This window comes from Chinchilla lanigera, unplaced genomic scaffold (genome assembly GCF_000276665.1).
Source record: "Chinchilla lanigera isolate Chin_1 unplaced genomic scaffold, ChiLan1.0 scaffold00037, whole genome shotgun sequence".
Taxonomy (NCBI): domain Eukaryota; kingdom Metazoa; phylum Chordata; class Mammalia; order Rodentia; family Chinchillidae; genus Chinchilla; species Chinchilla lanigera.
The window spans coordinates 20,147,156-20,173,085 of record NW_004955438.1 but is presented as its reverse complement, the minus strand read 5'-3'; the positions used below and the strand labels follow the sequence as shown (position 1 = coordinate 20,173,085).

At 44.4% G+C, this 25,930-nt stretch overlaps 1 long non-coding RNA gene across 1 annotated transcript; it reads left to right on the top strand.

The window, feature by feature from the left end:
• The first annotated feature begins 7,230 nt into the window (after positions 1-7,230).
• LOC102027571 lies at positions 7,231-24,743 on the top strand. The gene is made up of 4 exons (XR_261953.1): positions 7,231-7,317; positions 13,114-13,359; positions 24,389-24,499; positions 24,578-24,743. It is a non-coding gene; the product is annotated as an uncharacterized LOC102027571 (long non-coding RNA).
• Positions 24,744-25,930: the final 1,187 nt, after the last annotated feature.

Sequence of the window (25,930 nt, the reverse complement as noted above, 5' to 3'; positions counted from 1 at the left end):
AAGGAAAGGTTTATTTAGCTCATAGTTTGTGGAGGTGTCCGTCCCTACTCAGCTGGCTCCAAGGCAGAGTGGCACATGGCAGAGGGCAAAAGTTCATGGCAGCAGAAAACAGCCAAGCAAAAGAGCACAAGGGGAAGAGTGGCAAGCAGCCTCTTTCCCTCCCTTACACTATATGCAAACTACCTGCCCCAGGCCGAGTGTAGCACTCACACCCATAATTCCAACATTGGACCATGAATCAATCATAATTTTAGAAGCCTGCCCCATGACTTCATGAGGCTTTGGGGGGACATCCAGACATACACCATAACAACCTGGAAGGGTTTATCTTCCTCCCCAATCCTTTCATTCTCTGCTTCCTGGACACCCAGACATAAGCAGCTTTCCTTGGTCTTGGCCCTTCCACCATGGTGTTCTGTCTTGGATCTGGTTGACTGTGGGTTTCAACTGCAAGCCCAAATTAAGTCTCTCTTCCTTGAAGTTGCGGGAGTTTGGTATTTTGTGCCAGTGATGCGGAAAGTGACTGGGATGGGACAGTCACAGTGACTCCTGCCTGCAAGGGGGTGAGGATCAAATGGCACAGGGACTTTACAGGCAGGATCCATGGGTGGTCACAGGCACAGTTGTCAGCTGCTTGAGGCACTGATATTCGTTGGACAATGGGTCAGCCCTGCTCTGAGAATCAGAATGAAATTCCTTCACCCGCCATTTCCTGTTCTCCTACTAGAGATCATCCTACTGGATGCCTGGCTTTCTTACTGCAGGAGGAGAAGGTGACAGATAGATAAGTAGTACTGAAGGGTGCTCTCTAGAACCTTATAGTCCAGTGTTTAGTCACAGAGGGGTGTGCAGAGGTAACAGAATTGGAATTTGACAGAAGTGCACTGGAAAAGAGAGACCAGAGTTGAGCCAGACTGCAAACTAATGTCATGACATTGAGAAGTCCCTGACAGCCACGGTCTGGGGAAGCTCTATCTCTGTTCTCCACTGCACTATGAAGCCCAGCAAACCTCTTTGCTGTCTTTTTCTGAGATCAATTGTTGGTACATAAGAAGCTGATTTTGTCTACTTTTGCTGATGTCTTGAGACTCTGTGGGAGGCTGAGATTCAGGGTGTTGGGTTAATTAATGACATGGAAGAAATTTCAAGGCATCCCTATCTTCACACTGTAGCATGGGTACTGCTTCCTGCTTCTAGCAAGATGTACTGTGAGAAGTGGGAGTAGCAAGCCAAGTTGAATAATTTGCAAAATTTTGCTGGTGGCTGAAGAGGAAGCAACTGTAGTATTGGGCCCTATCATATTCTGTTCCAGGATAGCTTTGTTGCTAGAAAATTAGTATTAAAAAGAAGTCAAGTAGTTTGCATCAGGGTAATAGGAAAGATGTCTTGGAAGCATACCAGGAATCAGCAAGACCCCACCCTTTTCAGGCTCAAGGGTTTAAAAATGAAAGACAGTACTTTGAGAAGAGAATCTTAGAGTACCCTGCTCAAGAACGGCTGCCTACAGAAGTAGCACCCCAGGATTCCTTTCACAGTCTTTAGCTATCCAGGCATTCAGAGGCCTCTTCAGTTATGATCCAAGGGGCCATAACTACTGCTCCAGCTGGTAGCAACATAATTGATTTGCTGTTAGAAGGTAGAGTCTAGTCCTAATTGGCAGGTCATTGAAGGCATGACTTGGAATGCTGTATATTTTTCCCAGCTCTGCCATGATTTCTTTGCTTCCTGAAATCCATGACACAAGAAGCTTTCTTCCACCTAGTTTCTTCTGCCAGTTCATTTCTGCTTGGAGCTGCCTGAACGTGGACTGAAATCCTGACCCAAAATAAACCTCTCCTCTTTCAATTGGTGGTGTCAGACACTGTGTCCCAGTGAGGAGAAAGTGATGAAGACATCCTGCTTCAAGTTGACAAGTAGCCATATAGTGATTGTAGGGGTGCAGGAAAGGGGTGCAGTAAGGAAAAATTTAGAGACTAAATCTTTGGGGTTCCAGGGATATATGAAGTATGATAAAAATTACAGTCAGTGTTTAAATTCTTCAAAAACATATTACAGTAAAAAATATGTTACAGTGCCATTAATCCCCCTCAAAATATCTCCCCTTATTTGGAGCACACTTCTCCCATCATTCTTGCCATGTTCCTAAGCCTCTTTGTGAGTGTCTGTATGAGGTATGATCACAAATACAGTGAATGTTGACTCCAGGTGCCATCTGACAGAAATTCACTCACCTTGTTCACCAGATCTGGCATCATGCAACTTCTGGCTCTTCCCCAAAGTCAAGACAACCACAAAAGGTAAGCACTTTGAGGCATTTCAGGACACTGAGGTATCCAGGGCAGCACAATTAAAGACTGGAAGATAAGGACTTCAAAACTCTGAGGCCATCCAAGGAAGGCAGCAACTGGTATTTCAAGTGTTGCCCCTTGGAACTGCCCCTGCCCCAATTTATTTACTTAAGAGCTTCTTAAATATATGTTCTGTTTATTTTCTTTTTTTGTTTTCAAGTTAGTGAATGGGTTGCTTTGGAGCAGCTTCTTACTCTGAAACCCTCGCTAGCTCTGGGTGATGCCTAATGTAGATCCTTATCTTCAAGACCTCTTAACGCCCGTCTGCTCTAGCTCAGGGCTCACCTGGTCAGTTAGTCTTAATCCTGCTGTGTAGGAGGAGGCTGTTACCTTGACCCAAGGAACTTACAGGCGGGAAGGCTGGCACCTCTTTCCCCTCAAGCCTCAGGCAGGACTCCATGTGACAGGTGGGGCTCAGTGTGGCTGGCTGAGACAATGCTTGTCCTCCCAGGACAAGCCTCATCTTCTGCAGCTGTCCTACCCAGGAGAGGTTTGCTGCAGCCTGTGTGCTTTTATGACTTTGGGATGAGGCGACAGGAAAACCATTGTCACATTGCTTTTCTGACTTTTACTCTTTCCCCTAATGTGAAGTACATAGTTGCCTTTATTATCCTGAAGTTCTGCTTAGAGTAACATCAGCTGCTATGGGTTCCTGTATGTCTTTGTACAAAAGGGAAAAAGAGTTTTTCATGGGTCCTTGGATCCTGCAGGTGGCATGGACCTATTCTTGACTGCTCATCCAATCTTACGTGCTTTCTATAGCTGGAGTCACCACTCTCCTGGGTCTGTCTAGGAATTATTCAGCCTGGCTTTGAATATTTTCAGAAAAGGAGAACTCATTCGCTTCAGAACAAGCACAGACTGAACAGAAATGTTTGAAAAAGTGCTCTGTTAAGTGGCACTAATGCCTTTATTCTTGTAACATGTACAAATTCATCTTATGTAAGAAACTTTGGACTCTGAAATCTGACAGCCCATTCATTCCTTCATATTATGAGCACCTTAAAGACAGCAACAAGCCTTTTCTGTCTTCACATCAGCAGCTTACAGAAGAGTGGTTGACGCATGTTAACACTGTTAAAGCCTGCTAGAGGATGGTTGAAGAAAGGCTGGCTGGAAGATGGATGGATGGATGGTTTATTTGGTTGACACTTTCTCTGCTGAATTCTTGCTCTGTGATCTCATAAAAATTACACAACATTTCTGAGCTTCATTTGCCTTATCTGAAAAATAGGTATGGCCATTTTGATTATTACAGTCCCCATCTATCCATCTGTCTATTCATCCATCCATCCATCCATCCATCCATCCATCCATGCATTCATCCATCCATCCATCCATCCATCCATCCATCCATCCATCCACCCATCCATCCATCCATCCATCCACTTGGTGCTTTCCTATGCAGCATGCTGTGCACTAGATTTAGGAAATTTAACAGTGATAAAACCAAAATACAGTGAAAAAAATGTGACTAGGTGTCCCATATTTTGGGGATATCATTAGTTCTGGCTCAGGAGAGTGACAGGAGGGTCCCAGAATTGAACCAGGCACTTAGCACAGGATCTGTCACACATACATGTACAAGACCTTTTAGTTCTCTTTCCCCACTAGCACACGTGCTATCCCATCTGCTACTGGAGACAATGACCAGACCGTGGTCAACTCTTTGCCCTTATACGTCTATGTCCAGGATGGAGGCAAAGGGGCAAGACGGGTACCTCTAGTGAGCGCTTGGCATGTGACAGAAGAAGTTGTCCTTGATTGTGTGGGTCGTGCATCATGGCCACAGCTCCAACAGGTAGGCACAGGCAGAGTCTCCTTGATGGCTCCCGTGTCCCACCACTTCTGCCTTTATCTGTTCTTCATCCACCTTTGTTCGCTTTGTTTTCCCATAAGTTACATTACTAAGGGAAATATCCTCTTCTTATCTTCCCAGTCTATCCATCTGCCCTTTTGCTCACCAACCCACCTACCGCCCTACCTACTTACCTACCTACCCACCTGTGACTTCTGCGTCTCTCCTTCAGATCCAGTAGAGAGCAGGAGCAGTATCTCTCTTGCTGCCCCCAGCCTGTCACATAGCTCTTCATCCACTTTTTACTGGTTTTTCTTATGTTATGGTTCTTACATCTTCCATTCAGTAGTTTTAGACCTGCACATCACCTCCTCCAGGAAGCACCTATACCCCACCTGATGCCCCAGACAACTGCAGCAGGTCATGCATCACATCTATCCTGAATCCTGCATGCATCTCCATTTCAACACCTAAGGCACTACACTGTGCCAGTATGCACACATGCCTGGTTCTTCCATCCTGACCCAGAGCCAGGCAGTGCGAGGCAATATCCACTTACACAGTTACCATGCTTAGTAGAGATTAGCTCATGGCCACTGATGTGATAAAGGTTTATAGAGCAGCCTGGTTGGAATTCAACTTTAAACAAAGTTGCAACCACAGCAGAGTGAAGCCTGGCCATATTGAGGGGATAGTGAACATGGGCCCACCTGGCACCTCATGAGGATAACACAGGGACATTCCCTGCTATTTGACTTTCTAAGGGCACCAAGCAAAGCTATAATACATGGTTCTCCAAAAGGTCTTTAATAAATGTCACTTGAGTGCTTTTGGCTTTTTGGACATCAATACTGTAGATCAACACCCACCACCTCCTTTCATCCTTCATCAAAGACAGATTAATGTTTGTTGAGTGATTCTCACATGCCTGGAGTTGTGACAAAGTACGTTGTAGAATTAAAACATATTAATTTTGCCCACCGCTGTACATGAGAGGTATTTTGTCACCATATTCCAGGGTTTACAAAGAGGCTCCCAAAGCATAAATAATGCCACCAAGATCATGTAGTTCATATCTACTGAATCTGAGTTGATCTAACTCCAAGCCTTTGTTGTTTGTATTTAACTACCTGTGAGTCACAGACTCACAGGAGAAATGGAAAATCTTAGAAGCCACTTGGTTTCTCCACTTAACACCCAGTGCGAGGATCTCTTACTCCACTGTTTTTACAAAAGCAGCCTTTGTTTATGCTGTTACCATACTCCTGTCTTCCTCATCACTGTTTCCTCAATCTTGTCTCCATCACCAGCATCATGACCACCATCATCCTCATCTTCTTCAGTATGTTCAACATTTTCAATATGTTAAATATTTTAAATCAGAGTTCAGATAATGGATTAATCACTTTTCAGCTGGGTGGGGTGGAACATGCCTGTAATCTCAGCACCTAGGAGACTGAGGTAGGAGGACTGTTGTGAGATTGAGTCCAGCCTGGGCTACAAAGTGAGCTCAAGGTCAGCCTGAACTGCATAGTGAAATCCTATTTCAAAAAAACAAAACAAAAATCATTTAAGTCACTTTTCCATATCCAATGTCCACAACTTAAAAGTGAGTTTAATTTGGCTTATTGTTTTGGGGGTTCAGTCTATGGTTGGCATGGAAAAGGGTTTGGTTGAGAAAAACTGCTCAACCTACAGCATCCAGGAAGCAAAAAGAGGTTAGGGAAAAACCAAGGACAGGAGTGCACCCTTCCAAATCATACCTCCCAGTGACTCACCTCTAACTAGCCCTTACCTCCTTACAGCATCTTTATCCAGGAACTCATCAATGAATTAACCCATTGATGAGTACAATACTCTCATGATCCAATCCCACCTCTGAAAGCCCCACTTCTGAGACTCTGGGGAGACATTCTAGACCTAAGCCATAACAGAGGAACCCAGCTTGGCCTTGGCTGCTGGGATTGCTCATCCTTCACTTGGTTTGCCCAAGGCGTTCTTCAAAAGGTCCATGATTCAGCCAACTGTACTTGACAGAAAGGTCTTTGGCTTGAGTCTCAGTGCACTGGCCACTGGAGTGACTCTGGCTGTGCTCTGTGGTGATCATTTAAATCCCTTGTGTGTGCCACAACTTTGAAGACAAGGCTTAGTAGGACCCATTTCTCATGGAAAGGCTGTGAATTTGCTTACTTGTGAAATTTCTTCAGATCAGTGGGTCTCAAGTGAATGAGTGAGCTAGTAGCTGTGCCAACCATGCAGTGGCTCAGATGATGACACTGAGAAAATGATGGAGGTCAACCTGCACACTGCACACTGCCCATACAAAATGTGCAGTGGATGCTTATATTTAAAAAAATTATATTATAGTAAAAGACATATAGCCATTAATCACCCTCAAAATATTCCTCCTGGCTTTGAACACACTTCATCTTTCTTGTCATTTTCTGAAACTGTTCTGGAAGTTCTCTTTCTTGAGCTTTTTTATGAGGTGTGCTCAAAAATATGATTAGTCAAGCTGCCAGGTGCTGTCCAATGGGAAGGCAAGCTTGTAAAAACATGATGGTGTGTCCTTATCTACCTTAGTCACCAGATCTGGCACAGTGCAACTTCTAGTTCTTCCCCTCAGTCAAAGGGACCACAAAAGGGAAACATTTTTGAACAGATGAAGGACATCAAGGTAGCTCTGGTAACTCTGACAGTGCAAGTAAAGACAGCCATGAAAAAATTCTCCAGAGTTGCTTCAGAAAGTGGCAGGAATGATGGGAGAGTATTTTGAGGGAGATTGAAGACTGCACGTCTTCTACTGTAATAAATTTTTAAAATTTTACGGATCCCTCGTAATTTTTGACCACACTTCATAGAATGGAAAATAAGAACAAAGAAAATGAATCTATCTGAAATATTTTAAATGAGCTGAGAAATATGTATTCTACTAAAAATAGAGGGGGCATGACCTTTTTAAAATGTAGATGTGAAACCCGACTGAAGAATGCAGTTGGACCTGTGCATTATTGGTGCAACACTATTGTGACACCATTCTGGGTTCCAAAGAGAGGTGCATTGAGCGGGTGAGAATGGCGAGCAGTGAACTTGCTGCCTGGGAAAGAACAGAGGCTGAGGCAGTGTCCGGTTCACAGCGTCCGCAGAGGTGGGCAGCAAGGCCAGGGTCAGGTGAGCTCAGGCTGCTTCTTCAGACCCGACGTTTTGTTAGACCCTGGCTTATCCTTTAAGACAGGTTTTTAATATATGGGGTTCATAGCAGGGTAAGTGCTTATTCTATTATTTTAATCAATACTGAAATGATCACAGATACTTTATCAGTTATTCTTCAAAGAAATTACATATCACATTTGTTATTTACATAATGACCTAATCATGTTCAGTTTCAAAGGGAATGAAATATGAAGCTCTCTGGAAGGGAGATGACATATGAGGCGGCTCCATCTACATCTCACACCGCCTTTGATAGTTTGTAAGCTAGATGGAGGCATAAATAAAGCTATATAATGAATATAACTTTTTTCCTTTTTCATCAGATATAGCAACAATAGATTGGCTACTTTCCGCACATTGACTTTGGGGTGGTTGGGTACAAAACTCGAGCTTTACGATGCATATCAGATTCTCCCTGGGGACCCTGATAGCTTTTCTGAGGGAGAGACGGGCAGTTCCAGCTGGCCTTGAGGTGTGCCATGTGCTGGTTGGCTTCTAAAGAAGGACAGACCACAGTAGGAGGAAACTGTGGGCAAAGAAGTCAACTGGCAGTTCTGAGGTCAAGCTCCAAACTGAAAGCTCAAGGACAAAACTTGGAACTTGTGGTCTTGTGCTATCTTCCTGATCCTCTTCAGTGGGGAGCCCGAGCTCTGTGCTTGGAAGAAGTGGCATTGGGTCAACTTATTCAAGGATGGCCAATAATTTCAGGTAATATGGGGAGGCTGTGTGTGTGTGTGTGTTTATACATACTACATGCTTGCGTATGTGAGCTATATCTGTAGTAATTCCCACACATGTGTTTAGGCTCACACATGGATTTCTTTATACTTGCTATAGTGGTAACAATCAAGACACCAATTTCTCTCAAGGTGACTTTTCTTTTACTTTAAGGAGAAACAAAACAATAAAAATGATACAAAATTTCAAAATAAGATGACAGGAAAGTAACAATGGTTGTTACGTTGCGTATTGTTATCTTCAAAGTAGTTGCTCAGATTATCGGATACAGGCATGCAAACTGGATCAAACAATATAAGCTCTAACGGTTCCTTTCAATGAGCTAATAAAAATTAGTAGTACAATACTTAAGGAATTTTGTGAATATAATAGCATACAATGTAAGTCGTTAATTATAACAAAAGCTGTTAAGATATGGGATTCCATAACTAAAATGAACCATTAAGGAAAATCAACCAGCCAGAGGTCTCCTATAGGCCACCAGTTGTGACATAGCTTGTCATCAGACCACTCTGGCTCAAGGTCCAGTGGTGCACTGTGTGACCTTGGAAAGGTCATTGCCTTCCCTAGCCCTTGGTCACCTCACTGTGAAATGAGACAGAAACTCAATCCCTGGCATCCCCATGCTGAAGGTCACAGTCAGGGGTTGTGGGACCACGTGATACGGTAGCTCTGGGCTCGACTGTGTCTGCCATGTCTTGTGTTATGGTTTGTGCCTGGATGTCCCCTCAAAGCCTCATGCAATCACAAGTATGGTTTTGGAAAGGGGTTGGATGGTAAGGGAGTCATACTCACTGGTGAGTTAGTTCCACTGATGATATTATAGCTAAATGTGCTGTTAGGAGGTCTGGACCAGTTTGAAAGAGGTGGGTCATGGTGGGTGCGGCCTGAAAGAGTCTCTCTCCTTCCTTGGTTCCTCCGTTCTCTCCCTCTCTGCTTCTTGTGAGCAGCTCTCCTCCGCCAGGCCCTTCTGCTGGCTGTTCTGCCTTGGAGCCAGTCAACCATGGAGACTGTAACTGGGAGCCAAAATAAACATCTCGTGAAGTTGCAGATGTCAGGTATTTTGTCCAAGCGGTGAGGAAAATGACTAAGACATCTTGATAAGTGGTGGTGGGTAACACTGAGCTCTTAGAACCTCAGCTTCCTCCTCTGTAAAGCAGAGCTGCCTGTAGCAACCTCATGAGGCCATTGTCAGTTCAGGAAAGTGCTGTGCAGGGCAGCAGGGACCCAGGAAGAGCAGAGCTCTGGGCACCAAGCATGAGTCATGCAGAACCTCAAGTCAGGTGTCCTCATCTGCTTCCGCGGGTCATGGTGGCTTCACAGTCATCTCTCTGGCCTGGACAAAAAAGGCAGGGGTTGAACAGGAGGGGCAGTTGCTCTTTGCCTCCCCGCCTTTCTCACAGGCTCTGTGAAGTTCTCATTATCCTCCTGAGAAGCTCTCAGGCCTTCACAGGTGGAGAGCATTATCTGTCAGGACAGTGAGCTCCAGAAGGAAAAAAATCCACCCTGACGGCATCAATTTTACCTTTGGTCTTTCTCCTCAGGTTGGAGCTTCTTTCCAAAGTCACTTTAAAATGTTTTCAAATAAAATTTGAAGGAGGTTCTATGCAATAACATCCCTCTTTGAACTGACTCTTTTGAGGCTGAATGGTATTTCTGTTGCCCACCTCTGGTGAAACACTAATCACAGACATACAGAGTTCTGGGGAGCATCTTTAAATCCTCACAGGGGAGGAGATACATTAGAATGGGAGGAGCATGGTCGTGAAACTCACAGTTACTGAGCCAGATGCCTGGCAGTGGTTAAGCAGCACCCTCCCATCTTGAGCTGCACATGCCTGGGAGTGGGAGAGGGCATGGAGAGGGAGGAAGAAAGGAGCTGGGGTCATGCCGTGCTTTTCATGGACCTGCATGCTTCAGAGCTCCGCACGTACTTTATAAATTGCTGCCCAATCCACTTGGGTCAAGTTCTGCTTCTCTTCTCTGAAGCTGGGAGGACATTGGATGTGTTTAACTCCTGTGAGACTCAGGTTCATGACAGGTCACTATGGGATGTGATGAGCTAGAATATGACCCTTTTGAGAACTCTCTAGGCTGTGGGTCTACACTCATCCACACACAGCATTTCTTTCCATGCACTGTCCCGCTGTGTGCTGGACATCAGAGCTACTCCCCTCTTGCTGCAGACATTAGGCATAGTCATTTGCTCAGGGTCACTCAGCTTACAAACGTGGACTCCATAATCTATGCTCATTATTGTAATTACACATTGCTGCTTCTCTGTCTCTGTCTCTGCCTCTGTCTCTCTCTTTGTGAGGTAGGTACATAGATGTCATGTCCATGCAGCTCCTTGGCTCCGTGCAGTTCCTGGCTGGGTGCAGAGTCTCTTTCCTGGGGGGAGGCACATTTGGCACCAATTCAGTTGGCAGGGAATTGTCTGTCTTGCTCACCAAGGTGCTCCAAGCTCAGAACATGGCCTACATTTAGTAGGGCCTCCTAGAAGCTCACGAATGGGTGGAAGGGTCCCTCAAGGTAGCATCTTTGGGGACCACCACTTCTTCCACCTCCTTTCTGCAAGGGTCCCCTGGCTCCTGTTTAATGCATGAGCTCTGGAAGCAGTGCATTGTCACATGGCTCTATCTCCACTTCTGGTGGCTGAATTGGAATATTGGCCCATTCATTTAGGAGCTAAGTGGGCTGCTACCAAAGAGCTCCACCTTTTAGGCCACTCCTGCTCTGCTGTGGAGACCCCAGTTTCCTTGGGTCCTTGGCCCCTCACACAGCTGATGAGATGCCCCAGGGGAGCAGTGGTCAATGTGGCACGTAGGTGATAAACTAGCAAATCAGACTGGGCTGGTGAGAAAGGCCATGTGTAGACACAGAGATCATTCGGATGAGCACTCAGGCAGGTGCAGGGGTGTGGCAGGGAGTCTGGCTGGAGGGCATATGGCCAGCATCTTCAGAAACCATGCAGGGGCAGTGCTCAGTACAGTGATAGAGGACATGCAAGACACAGGAGTACATGGAGGAGGCCACCAGCAATACCTGCAGCATGTGGCCAGGTGGAGCCGAGTGGGAAGGAGTGTGGGGGTGTGGCTGGGCCAGAGAGGCTTTTTGCATGCCCCTGTGTGCCAGGCTTCTCTCTCCCTCCCACTTTCCTCCCATCCTTCCTTTCCTTCTTCCTCAGAAAAACTGTTGGGTGCTTAGTATGTCAGCAGGCGCTGCCTGGGGCAGCCAAATCATGTGTGAGCTGGGGCAGATACCTCTGTTCCCAGAGATCTGAGAGGCCATCACAGGGCAGTCAAGATGGTGGCCATGGCAAGAATTTAGTTCACAGATGAGTGTGTGTGTGGGGGGGAGGGGAGAGCCACAGTCTACTAATTAAAAAATAAATAGGACTAGGGGTGTCGTTCGGTGGTAGAACAGCACTCAGTATTCTTGATGCTTTGGGTTCTGTTTTCATCATGAAGAATGCAAGCACAAAATAATAATAATAATAATAATAATAATAATAATAATAATAATAAAAATAAAATAGAACTGTAGTAAATCTAAGAGGAGTCCTACCCTGTTCACTATAGTCCCAGTAAACTGGAAGATAGTTTGAAGGTCACTGCTTTATGTCCCTCCTGAAGTCCTCTCAGTTCATGTATCCTCATATAGATGGTTTGAAGTGCTAGGGTGGTGTAGACAAGGATCTTGGAAGTGGCAGGTTATGCACGGGTGTACTTTCTATTGTGCTTTTGTGCAGAGGACTTTCCATTTATATGCATTGCTCTTTTTACTGATCCCCAGTTATACCTGCAATGTCCTGAAAATTCCTCTTGCTTGAAATCTACTTGGCACACTGTGATTATATTAGTCATTTTCCCCTCAATGGGACAAAATGCTTGACTCCCAAAACTTAAAGGATGCAAGAAGTTTATTTGGCTTACGGTTCTTGGAGGGTTTAGTCCATGGTTGCCTAGCTTCCAGGCAGAAACAGCATGGTGGAAAGACATGGAGAGGACAGAACTCCTCAATCCATGGCAACCAGAGGGAGTGAGAGAGGGAGGAGCCAGGGACAAGAATTCACTCTTCTAGGTCGCAATCTCTTTGGCCAAACTTGAGTCTTTGGGGGAATATTTTAGATCTAAACTATAACAATGACATTGACAGAACTCTATATTAAAACTATCTAGACGGAAACAAGGGGAAGTTGATGCACTTGCCTCATTTGGGTTGTAGTTATGTGGAAGCCTCAGAGATTCCACACAAGGAAGATTTCTTGAATTCTAATATTTTTATAACTTGGTTTTTAAGAAAAGTGATAGGCTGATGGAGACCAGTGTTCTGCTATCTTCCCTGTGAGTCTTCAGGAGAAAAACGATGACTGGTAACATCTGAGAGCCAGGGCAGGCCCCTGGTTACAAGCTGCGGGGTCCTGAGGAGGACGAGTCTGAGGGTGCCCTCCCTGCCCATCTGCCCAGCCCAGGGAGGCAGTGATGTCCACTGTGTCCCAGAAAATTCCTGCACAGCATCTGCGTGACAAATCTCCTGTCCACTGCCCAGGAGCTGCTGAGGCTCAGGTGATCTGAGTCACCCTACACATTGCACAGTTGCAAAATGCCACCACCTTCCAAAGTCTCCCTTATTTCAACTTCTATCTGGATTTAGGCAAACCCCATGACGATTTCACACGAGGGATAGAAACAAGCTGGTCCCACCAGGCCTCAGGCCCTTAAGACCCATATGCCTCACTGAGTTTCTAGCGCATGGAGATCCGTGTCCATCTTCAGGCCCAGAACTTGCTCATGCCAGCCTGGTCCCACTGGCTATCTCCCCAGTGTGTGAGGAAAGGCCCTTAAACGCTTGTGTCCTTGCTTGCTTTCAGTTCCTGTTATCTTCAATAAGAGCCCAGCCCAGGTAGGTGATGCATTTATTGCCGTACTAGTGACCCTGTCCTTACAGCTCAAAAACATTATTTAAAAGTGAACTATTTATTAATGTGCATTCACTCTACCCTTCATTCCCTAGGAATCCATGGGCAGCAATTCCTGTTTGCTAGGCTTTGTCCTGGGCTCCTGGTGAGAGAGATAGAGACGACCCTGCCCAGTCTGTGAGATGCTCAGAGTCAAGTGCATAGCTCGGACACAGAAGGGAAAACTTCCATGCAGCGAGGAGCCTGCTGCAATGGAGGTAATGAAGCCAGGTGTGCTGCACAAGGAAGGCGAGCTACTGAGCACCAACATGGAGCAAGCCCAGGACGGCCTGCCTGAGCAGGTGAGCACCGGCTGCCCTCCTACAGGTAGAGGAAGGCGGGTGTGTGGGCAGCAACCTGGACAAAAACATGGGGTCAGGATGTGGGCTGTAACTGGGGCAAAGGAGACAGGATCTGACTTGAGAGACAGGCCCTTCCAGGAAGACCCGAGTCCCGTCCTGCATCTGTCGCCGTGGTGCTGGGGCACCCAGCGAGGATGGACAATGAAGGGTTATGTGAGCGGCTGCCCGCAGGCCCCTAGGGGCTGGATTCTAGAACCGTGATGCTATGAACAGCTGGGTGCCAGGTGGCTCAGGACCGCAGGCCCCTGCGTTCCTGGGTAAATTCGGAACAGCTGAGTATCCCTGGCCCTTTCTTCAAGGCACATTGTCCACACAGGCCTCCCTTTGGCAGAGAAATCAACTTTCATTCTTGGGAGCTCCGGGGATTTGGGACAGTTCAGAAAGCCTGCCCCTTCCTCTCCTTCCATTCATTAATTATTGTGGTCAGGAACTGCTGTTTATCAGGCACCGAGCACAGGTTTTGGGGCGAGATAGACCCAGGTGGAATGTCCTCCATCTGATACGATTGGACTCTTAGAAGAGCTACCAGACCACGGATGTTCGTTAATTAGGAATTCGGAGGCTGCCATTCAAAGATGGTTGATAAACAGCTCTAAGCATTATTATCTCCCCAGCCAACTGAGCAGTTGGCCGCCTCCCTGCCAAGCCACCCACCCCTGGGAGGGGAGCTGCTCCCTCGCACAGTGACAGCGTCTGATCCTCGCAGGCAAAGCTCTGCCAGGCAGCCTGGCCAGCCCTGCGGAGTGTGATGTGCACGGACTGCAGCCCCGCTCTCCACGGCCTCAAGCTCCTTGCCTGTGCAACGGGGCCACTCCGGGATTCCACTTGCACTGCCAGGGCAGGGAGGAGGTCACAGTGCTGAAGACACCGCCCTCAAGCTGCACAGTTACTTGCAAGTGGGGGCGTCTGACACACTGGAGCAGGGGTCTGGAAGCCACTCTTGCACTTTTCCTTTCTCCTTGGGATCACGTTGCCCTTCAGTTCCCCGGGGAATTCGACCCTAGGATAAATGCTCCTTGGAGGCTCATTCTGCAGAGGGCCCACTAACAGGGCTCAGCTACCTGGCTCTGAGCGGCTCAGAATCCAGTTCATGGTGGATTAAAAATACCCGGATGTGCATTCAGACTCAGGAGTGAATCCGGCTCTGTGCTTTCCAGCCTTTTCTTAACACACGGGTGTAAGCAAAGGAAATCAGAGAGAGGGTGAGAGGTATTTGGGGGCCCAGGAAACTTGTTCCTGGAGAATGGAGGGGAAAGGGAACAGGAGTCGTAAAACTAGGGCTGAGCAAAGAGCACTTGTGTTTTCCTCGGTCACCTGCTAGAGACAGCCTGGAAATCAAATGCCAGGCAGCTCCAAGGAAGTTAACAGAAACGGCGATGGAGGTTCAGTTTCAGGGCGTTCTGCAGGGGAGGAGGCGGGTTGTTTTACGTGTTTTCTACAGAGCCTGGGTGAGTGCTCGCAGTGTTCTCTGCCCATCCCCAGCGGAGGAGGAGACCTGGCTCTGTCTCTTTGTCCCTGGCCAAGATCCCATCGACAGAGGCTGGGGCTGGGGCTTGAGAAAAGACAGCTGGCCACCCCTGGAGGGGGCACAGCATCCTGCTCAGAGTGAGGCTGCGCTTGGCTCTGGAAGCCCCTTCTGGGTGGAGTGTGGGCTTCCCCCGCCACGTCTGTCCTGAGAGCTCCTGATGTATACTGTAGCATGGCGTGTTGTTTCTCTTCCTTGGTGGACGATGGGCTCACCTGTCTCCGCTTCTGGCACCTGATTCACTTCCTGGCACCTCTGAGACCCTCAGTATGTCTTTGCTGAGGGAACAAATGAACAGCTAGGAATGCCCAGAGCCCGTCTGCTGAATTGCAGAACGCTAAGCTTTTCATACCTCTTCTCCTGACTTGACTCTCACAAAGCAGCCAGGGAGGATGGGGACTGATCACCTCCATGTAACCAAGGGAGAGGCAAAGGAATAGAGAGGCAGTGGGTTGTACCCAGAGACAAAATACTGATGCCTGCTCAAGATGACTTGGTACCTAGGCCCTGGGCTTGTGCAAAGATGATGGGAAGCTGAGGGCCCCATGTCGAAGGCTGCTACAAACTCAGCCAAGAGTTCATCCCGCCCCGCCTCCCTTCTCCACTCCAGGAACCACTGTGGCACCTTGATTTTCACACAAACGGGTAGCTCAGCCAGTGCCTGGTCTCTCTGGAGCTGTCCCTCCTTGTCCACTTCCTGCCACCACACCTGACCTGTGGTGTCCACTGAGGCAGCTGCAACACGAGGCAGTCTTACATTCCCCCCACTTTCCCAAGAACATTTGACACTCAGGCCAGACACAAGGCCCTCCCTGCCACCAGGCCCCACTGGGGAGGCCACCGGCAGATGCTGGCTCACAGCCACGTGGGTCCATCCTGACGGGCCCCTGCTCATCTGGTCCAGCTGTGCATGAGCTTTAGAACTAATCCACAAAAATGTCCCTTCCAGCTTTGATTAGCTGGGTGGTGACATCATAGGCATTCAGGGAAGTGATTTTGCTGCACAGTCTGTTATATATGTCTTTGATTAATAAATGCTGGGCAGTCAAATTAATTATGTCTGTGAAAGTACAGATTGGTTGGCAAAAGAGTTTGAAAATCAGAAGTCTTGTCAACTGAGAACTGATTAGAGGGGGAACCCCCCAGGGCACAAATGAGAGGAGGAGCGAGGAAGTACTGTTTCTTAAGCTAATATCCAAACTCAAGTTTCTTGACCCAGTAGACAGTTCCCCTAATGTTGCACTAGCTGGGCAGGTCTTCCATGGAGGTGTGAGATTTTCATGACGTCACATCTAAGGCAGCATTCTCTGCAGTGCATGTGTGAGATTAGACGGTATACATGTATATGCGAACGCATGCATGTATTCACAGAAGCCTAGCCTGATGCTCATCAGGAAGGTTTCTACCCATCATATAAAGATGTTGTACAGGTTTCCTGGGGCTGCAATAACAAATGGAGTGACCAGAACAATGGAAGTTTAGTTCTTCAGAGTCCCATTCAGCTAAAAGTTTGAATCAAAGTGTCAGCCAGTTCTTTGGAGAACTGCACAAAAGAATCTGCTCCGGGTCTATCCTACAGCTTCTTTTTGCTGCCAATCTTGTCATTCCTTGGTTACTAGAGGCATCACTCTTTTCTCAGGCTTTCTCTTCATATGCTCTACCTAAATGTCTGTGGGAGTTTGTATGCAAATTCCCTCATTTATGAGGACACTGGTCATGTTGGATTAGAACCCACCCTAAAGAATGACTCCATCTTTTATGACACTATTTCCTAATAAGTACACATTTCAATGGATTGGGGTTAGGACTTCAATATGTTAATTTTTGAAGGGAACGCAATTCAACTCATATCAGGTGCCTTTAGGAACAGACTGTTTGGTATAATAATGAGAGTGCTGTTGGTGACGCTTTCCAGATCTCCCACTTGAGCAAGCTGATTTCTCTCACCTCTCGTGAGTTTCTTCACCTTGGGAGTGGACTGACTGATAATGCTAGGATGAAGTGTACAGGCTTTAATTGGTCTGACAAGGTGACAGGTTGAGGACCAGAGAGGTCGGCCCCTTGACCAAGTTCACACGGAGAAACTAGAAAGGCTGTATGGGCTCGTGGGATCTGATGTCAAACTAGCTCGCTCCACTTCACTGAGCAGCCCTCCCACCTTTAGTACATTTGCTCTACATAGAAGTATTCCCTTTCCCTATATAGTAATACAGATAGCACAAAGAAAAACTACCCTAGATGAAATATGGGAGATCTGAGTTGTAGAATTCAATTGGCCTCTACTTACCACGTGTATCTAGCTGTTTCAAGTTCTGATTAAACAGGAATGTATTAGCGTGTATTATATGTCAAAACCTTATTTAGCTTATTAGCTGGGAAACAGTAAGCATGAATGACTGACAGAGTCCCCCAAAGCAAAATCTAGCTTTGTGCTGTTAGTAAGACGCATATCTAAAAATAAAATGATTGAGAATGTTTGAAAGTGAAAGAGTGGCAGAAAACGTGAGACCAGTGCCGATCAAGAGTAGCATTCCAAACTAACATCAAAAGCATATTACAAGCCAAAAATTATTAGGGACTTGGATAGTTGTCACCTATAATGAAAATATTAGAATATATAATAGTCATAAGTTTTAATGCAACTAACAACATAATCTCAAAAAATCTCAGTACTTGGGAGGCTGAGGCAGGAGGATCATTACAAGTTTGAGACCAGCCTGGGCTACAAAGTGAGCTCAAGGTCAGCCTGAACTGACCTGACATAGTGAGATCCTGTCTCAAAAAAGAAAAATAAAACTTACCAAATACAGATTTTATCAGTTGTATTTCCTCTAGAAAGACCCTAGGTCTTGATTATTCTATTAACAAATTTTACAAAACTATCAGGATACAAAGAAATTGTTTTTTTCAAATTTGTCTCTGGCTAGACAGAAAGAAGGAAAATTATTGAGAGTTTTTAATGGCAGCATTAGCTTGACTTCCAAAGCTGGAGAAGGATAGAGCAAGAAGAGAAAAATCTCAAATCTTTTCACTGAGACTGAGGCAAAAGACATAAATTACATGTTAGTGTACCAAAGTTGGATATGTCTTAAAACATTTTATGCTAGACTTATCCCAGAAATGAAGGTTTTTGAAAGCCATAAAGTCTATTAAAATATACCACAACATCAGTAAAGGAGAAAAATCATCTCAATTGACGAAGAAAACCAAATTAATAAAGCAGAATATGTGTATTAAAAGAACTCTTGATACACTAAAAAGGTTAAGAAAAGAAGGTGTCTATTATCAAAGAAACCATAAAATGTCTCAATAAGTATCAGAACACTTAAATAATACAAAATGTGGTGTCTAACAGATGAACTCTATGAAAATGAAATTCCATCATATCAGAACGTGGGGGTGTGTTAGTCAGCTTGCTGTCACTGGTACACAATGCGCGACTCCCACAACTTAAAGGAGAAGTTTAATTTAACTCATTGTTTCAGTGAATCCAGTCGATGGCTGGCTGGCTGTCAGGCAGGAACATCATGGCAGGAGTCTACAGAGGGGCAAAACTGTTGCGTTCATGGCAGCCAGGAGGCAGAACAAAGGAACAGTGCTAGCGAGGATGGGGCCCAGGACTCGATGTAGCACCCAGTTCCCTCTCTGCCTGACCCACCAACACACACCCAGTGTGCTTTACTTGTTCTCACAATGGCTCCCAAAGCAATCAGCTTGACATAATTAAGTTAACCACTATTGTAGGATACAGCCAAAGTAACTCTTCGAGGGAAATGGTTAGTATTAAATGCTTAACAGTATAAAAGAGAGTATGTCGAATCAACACACTAATTTTCCACAGAAGAAATTTGTGGAGGAAGAAGAACCAACTCTGAGCAATCAGAAGAAGAAAATAATAAAATGTGAAAACAGAGTCCAGTGATGTAGAAAAAGAAAATCATTTGGAAAAAATTGAGGAAGTAAAATCTGGATTTTTTGGGGGGAATAGCCTTAACACTAATGAATCTCTAGATTAAAAACAATATATATGGAGAAGACACCATTGCCCTTATCAGGAATGAAAGAAGTAACATCTCTGACAGTGCCAAAGATGTTGGAAAGACGTGGAGAGGACAGAAAAACCCATGGCAACCAGAGGAAGTGAGAGAGAGATAACAAAATAACAAAATTGCAGGGGTCCTGGATATAGCTCAGTGGCCAAGCACCTGCCTGGCAAGAGCAAGGTCCTGAGTTTGATTCCTGTACAAAAACAGCTTGAAAAATAACAAAATGACAATAATGAAATATTAGGAACAATTTCATGCCAACCATTTTAGCAACACAGATGAAATGCACAAGAATCACTGAAGCACATAAAGTACTAAACTAAGAAGATAAACTGAACATCATTGTATTGATTATAAGAATCAAACTTGTATTTCAAATGCTCACCCCCACAAACTCTCATCCCACATGCTTTACTCGTGGATTCTATCCAGTAGATGACACTTAGCCAATTCTGACAGAGTTCTTTCAGAATACATGAGAAGAATGAATGTGTCCTAGTTTATTTTGTGAGATGTGCACTACTGTGATACTGCAACCAAAGATACATTTAAGGAATAATAAAGAGCAAGCTGCCTCCAGAACATGGATATAATTGTTGGACAGAAAAGGTTTTGCAAACTCGGTCCAACAGCACACACACTACTCTGGTTTGGGTGTAGGACGAGAGCCCCTAAAGACTTCATTGTTAAAATGTTATCTCTACTGTGGGGTATTAAGCAGGTGGAAACTTAACCTGAACATAATGTTTAGAAGTGGAGCCCAGTGGAAGTGATTAGGATTTGATAAGGTCAAATAGATCATGAGAGTGCAGCCCCAATATTGAATCCTAGTAGCTTTGCAAGAACACAAAGAGAAACCAGGCACACATGTACACATATGCATTCTCCATCTTTTGCTATATGGTGCCTGTGGCACTCAGAACGCTACCATCAAGTAGACCATCACCAGAGTCCTCTGAAGTTCTACTTGGTCCAAATTAAACCTCTTTACTTTATTAAGTAGACTTCCTTGGGTATTTCATTATAGCAACAAAAATGGGCTAATACACAAAAAGTCATAATGCACCCCCAAAGGAGCTGTTCCCAAGAATGTAAGTTTGGTTTAGCATTCTAAAATCAATGAGTGCAGTTTGTAACAATAGCAAGCTTCAAAGGAAACATTCCACTAGATACAGAAATTCACTATCTTAACGCAATCCTCATTAATGGTATAAACCCCTTGCAACTACTGAAGGTTTGGAATTTTGTCAGCCTGCTAAAGAGACTCTAGCAAGAGGCTGGAAGAGAGCACAGATGTCCATGCTCACCACCTCTGTTTAATACCACACTGGAGGCCATCGTTTGTGCAATCAGGAGACAAGACTTCTATAAAGGCGCCCAAGTGGGAGAGAAAGAAGTAAAATTACTTTTGTTTACAGAAAGATGGCAGTCTATGTGAAGAATTCTATGATAAAATATTCTATGAATTCTGTAACTTACAAGGGAGTTTAATAAGGCCACAGCATACAAAATCATTACACAAAAAGCTAATGCAGTTCCCATACTAGCAATGGACAGCTAAACATTAAAATTTAAATAATACCATTTATCAGAACATCAGAAATATGAAATACATAGAGCCAAATTTAACAGAACACATGCAAGATCTCTATACTAAAACCTATAGAACGTTTCTGAATAAAGCTGAAGTCTAAATTAATGTAAAGCTAAACTATGCAACAGATTGGAAGAGTAATGCTCAATCCAATATTCTTCAGTTATTGATTGAATAAAATTCGTCAAAATCTCAGAATTTTTTAGATTGACAAGCTGATCCTCAATTTTATACTGAAATACAAAATACTTCAAAAGACTTTTGGAGAGTGACAGTACTTGACTTCAGAATTATTGTATCTGAATTAAAGCTGCATCAATTAAGCCATTATGTTACTGATGTAAAGGCAGACCTAAAAGATCAATGGGAAATAATAGAAAGTGGAAAAACAGAGCTTCCCATATGTGGCCAGTTGAGCTGCAACAAAGCTGCCAAAGTAATTCGAAAGGAAATAATAGTCTTTTCAACAATTGTACTTAAACAGTTAAATGTCCAGTTTAAAAACAATGAAGCTCAACCCCTACCTCACACTATACAAATAATGAGTTTGGAGTGAATCACACACCAATAAAGTATAAAGCTTGTAGCCAAAAAAACCTAGAAAAAGGTAGTTATGACCTTGATGCAGGCAAAAGTTTTTAAGAACATGCAAAACAAACATACATAGGAAAAAAGTGTAAGTGGAACTTCATAAAAATAAAAAACTTTGCGCTTCACGAACTAATCATAATAAAAAGAATGAGAGGAAATATTTGCAAAATAGATATCCAACAAAGAGCTGGTATTCAGAGTATATAAAGAAGTCCCTCAAGCACGGGAAAGTGCATAACCTGATTTTTAATTTTGTCTCTAAATCTGAGCAGACGTTTCACCAGAGAAGACACAGGAAAATCATATGTCTTTAAGAAAATGTAAACATGCACAGTAACTAAATATCAGTGCCCACCTACTAGAATGGCTACCTTTAAAATGAGTCAAAACATCAAGAATTAAAGCAGTAAAGATATGGAGAAACCAGGACACGCATGCATGGCTGCTAGGAGTATAAAATGGTGCAGTCGTTTGAAACCCTTTCTCATGAACTTATCTAATGTGACCATTAATCATAATATGTCAACTTGAATGGAGTAAGAACTGCGAGGCAGGTCAGTAAAGCACTGTTCCAGGTGGGTCTAGGGATGATTGACATGTACGCCAGCAAACTGAGGGAGGGAGACCCACCCCGGATGTGGGTGACACCAACCAATAGGCTTATAGCCTGAGTGGACTGAAAAAGCAACAGAGGAAGCGAGTGTGGCTGCTGCTCAACAGCTCCGGTCTTCTCCATTGGCTCCAGGCTCTCGTTTCCGATGCAGACCTGCACTGGCATCTCCAGACTGAGTTCCCACTCAGGAGTATTTTCCTGACCTTGCCTGGGCGCCACATCCTTGATTCCTCTTGTTCTGTGGCTTCCACTATCTCGGGCTGAGCAGCTACCGGACCCTGCAGCTCTCCAGCATGCAGATGGTGGTTGTGGATTCTTCTGCTTGGGCAGCCTTTGCAGACTCTCGCTCTTCTGACCCTGCAAGGCTAACTGATGAATTTCCTTGCACAATTATACAAGTACATGCTATTGACCCTGCTGCTCTGAAAGCCCTTGCTAATACGACTTTTACTATGTTATCACCAGTCCTAAATCGTGGGTACCCGTTGTGCACGTAAACAGCCTGAAGGAGTGAAAACAAAATCTCTAACATACTATTTCACTCTATTGAAAAATAACAAGTACACAGTGTTAGGTTTGGCACCAGGTAGGGCATGAGACAGACACAGGTATAAACAAGCTTTTCTTGCTGGCACGGGAGGGTTGAAGGAGATTGCAAGGACCCTCACAGGAGGGAGCTGGGGAATGAGTTTTTATGAGGCTAGACTAGCAGTACAATTAGTATGGGCAGGCGATGTGTCAGTTCAGGAGAGGATTGGAGGGTTGTTGGCGCACGTGCAAGAAGGGAGCAGGAAGTTTATTTTGGGGTCTAGAGAACTAAGAAGTGTGTTCCGGCCAGCATCATTTTTGGGATTCTAGATGTCTATCACCCAAAGATTCCTCATACAATTTTTTTTAAATGGAAGATGATGGTCCCACAGGAAGAATGCAACTCCTTTATCTTCAAGGAGAAGCTGAGACCTAGGTAATCCTACATAGACTTTATTAACATAGCTTGTCTTTTGAGCCCCCTTACAAAATTTAATTGCTTCTTCACAACTTAGCATCCTTTTGTGCTAAAATGATAAAGATGGGGATTTTATCTCCCTCCACCTGTACTTTAATAGTCTTGGAGCTTTACTTATGACTGGGGGAAAAAGTGAATGCAGCACAAATATCCATTAACTGCTGAGTGGATTAAATAATTGTGGTATAGTCATATAATGAAATACTACTCAGCAGTGAAAAAGAACATGCCCTAATATGAGCAAAAACATCAATGAGATGACTCTCAAAGTGTTAGGGTGAATAAAGATATTCAGTTACTATGTGCTGTATGATACCACTATATGAAATTTTTCAAAAAAATATAAGTACAAGAAGATAAGTGGTTGCCAAGGGTTGAGGATTAGTTAGAGAATTAACTACAGGAGAGAAATGGGGAATGTTCTTAAGTGAAGGGTACATACTATGCCACTTTCTGTTTATGTACATTTGTCAAAATTTATCAAATTACACATGTAAAAGTGATGAGTTTTGTTATATGCAAATTATATCTTAATAAAGCTAATTTAAAAGCTGACATAGTCAAAAGAGATAATGTAATTGCAGCACATTTACCTACATTGGGTACATTGCAGTGCATTGGGATCAAAATGTGTGTTTTTACCCTATAATGTAACAAGAAAGATACAAATGGAGAAGAACAAAAGCAGGAAGAAATCATGAGAGATGTGAATAAAATACCACTGAGATTCTATCTCACCCCAGAAAGAATGTCCATCATCAAGAAATTAAACAATAACAAATACTGGTGAGGCTATGGCAGAAAAGGACCCTTCTACATTTCTGGGAGTGTAAACTAGTACAGCACTATGGAAACTGGTATGGAGATTCCTCAAAAAATTAAAACTAGAAATTCCATTTGACCCAGCTATTCCCCTTCTAGGTATCTTCCCCACAGAGTTAAAGATGACATATTACAGTGATATATACATATTTTCATATATGAGAAACCTAAAATATAAATATAAGAAAAGAGGGAAATAAAGGATAATAGCAAATAGGGAGATAGATTTTGTTCCAATGGGAAGGGAATCAGTGATGGAGGGAGAAGGGACAGGGGATGAAAATAAACTAAGATGTGTCATGTACAGGCACCAGCTCCCCACAAGGAATGTAATCACCATGTAATACAAACACGGATCAATAAAAAATAAAAATTGCAAAAAAGATTATGAGCGGCATGTCTTTGGAAGGGATGGTGAACACATTTCACTAGGGTGCAGAAAAATGCAAAGCCGAATGCTTCAGCCACCACGTGAATTCCATTGGAGTAATACAAATGCAAGAGATGACAGTTGACTCAGAGTCCCCTCTTGGCAGGATGTACTGTGTCATTCCCAGCTGCAGAGGGGAAGTAGATGTGTGGATATGTAATAGATATGCATGAGTTCCTTCTTCAGGCTTCGTGGTGGCTACAGGACAGGTTTGATCCTAGGCAATCACATGTTTCTTCAACCCTCTGCCAGGGATTTTGAACCCTGAGCAAGTTTCCCCACTTCTGTAGCTATGGATCCAGGTGGGAATCTAGTTCTCTTATTAGCTGTCGTACTCCGCAGAGCACAGGCGAAAACTTCATCTGACTCAGGACTCTGCTCTGGGGCAGAACAATGCCAGAGGAGGAAGCGAATCAATAGGAGACCGGAACAAAGATGGCAGTAGCAGCATCGGTGAGTGTGGAGGGGCTGGTGACAGGGGTGAGAGGCAGAGCTCAATAGTGTTTCTTCCCGTGACGGTGCTGGTGACAGGTGCAGCCCAGAAGGGCCCCGGGATCACCCGTCTACACTTCCTGTGCAAAGATGGAGCCAAAGACTCGAGCTGCCTGGCTTCTTCCCAACTACCTTTCCCCTCAGCCTGTTTCTTCAGATTTTCTGCCTGTTTCCTGTCAATCCCACAGCATCTTTCTAATTAAATCCTTTCCTGCTTAATTTAATGAGAGTCAGTTTCTGTTGTTGGCATCCAAGACCCCTGACGATTTCAGAGGCACGGCTGTTAGAACAAGTGAGCCGGATCTGTGCGGAAAGACATGGTGTGTGTGGTGCGGTACCTTCGTGGACACTTTAAAAACAGCAAAGACTATTGCTGCTACTGATGAATACAGGATAAGTGGTGTGAGTGCTAAAAACCTGGGTGGGAAGGACACAGAACTTTTTTCTTTTAATTTTTTTTTTAGTCTTTTTGAGACAGGGTTTGGCTATGCAATTAAGGCTGAGCTTGAACTCACTTTGTAGTCCACGCTGGCCTCAAACTCACAGTGATTCTCCTGCCTCAGCCTCCTAAGTGCTGGGATTACAGGCCTGTACCACCATGTCTGGCTAGGCACACAACTTCTTAATGCTAATTATTCCTGGGGAAAAAGAGGAGAGGGGGGAAACATAAAAGGGAACTCAACATCACCTCTGACGTGTTTGTTAAAGAAATGAGAAGGTGGTCCACTTGGGTATGGGTTCGTTTGTTATGGCTGGTGTGATGACTATGTTTGTTTCTACGCTTATTTGAAATCTCTTATGGGGGCTGGGGATTTAGCTCAGCAGCAAAAGCGCCTGCCTGGCAAGTGCAGGGTCCTGAGTTCGGTTCCTGGTACTGGAGAAAAACCAAAAAAAAAAAAGAAATCTCTTATGATTATTGAAAGAGTAGACACCTGTTTCTCCCTCGTGCTTTTCTTGGAATGACGCTGGACACAGCCATTGCCTTCCAGTCCCTCTGGACTTTTCAGAGATATGATTTTAATCCATTGCCTCAGGGAAGGACCTGCTCCCTCTTTGGAAAATGCAGTCATTGGGTTACAGTCACCATTGCCTTCAGTGCTGAAGTAACTCAGGATTTCTTAAATGTGAAGTGGTGCTTAGTGACATGTATCCCCCAAATGGAATTAAATGCATAATAAAAAAGAATTGAATCTTTAATATATAGTTTTAACAGTTGTTTCATTGAAGCAATGTAAAAAGGTCCTTATAAATGTTATTAAATAATAGACTACAATGAATCTTTCATTTACTTTATAGTTTTCACATTCTTGAGATGAAATAGAAATCTTTGTATCTTATTTTAATGATCCCTTAGCACAGACTACCTGCCAATCCAGTTCCGTTTGCCTGTCT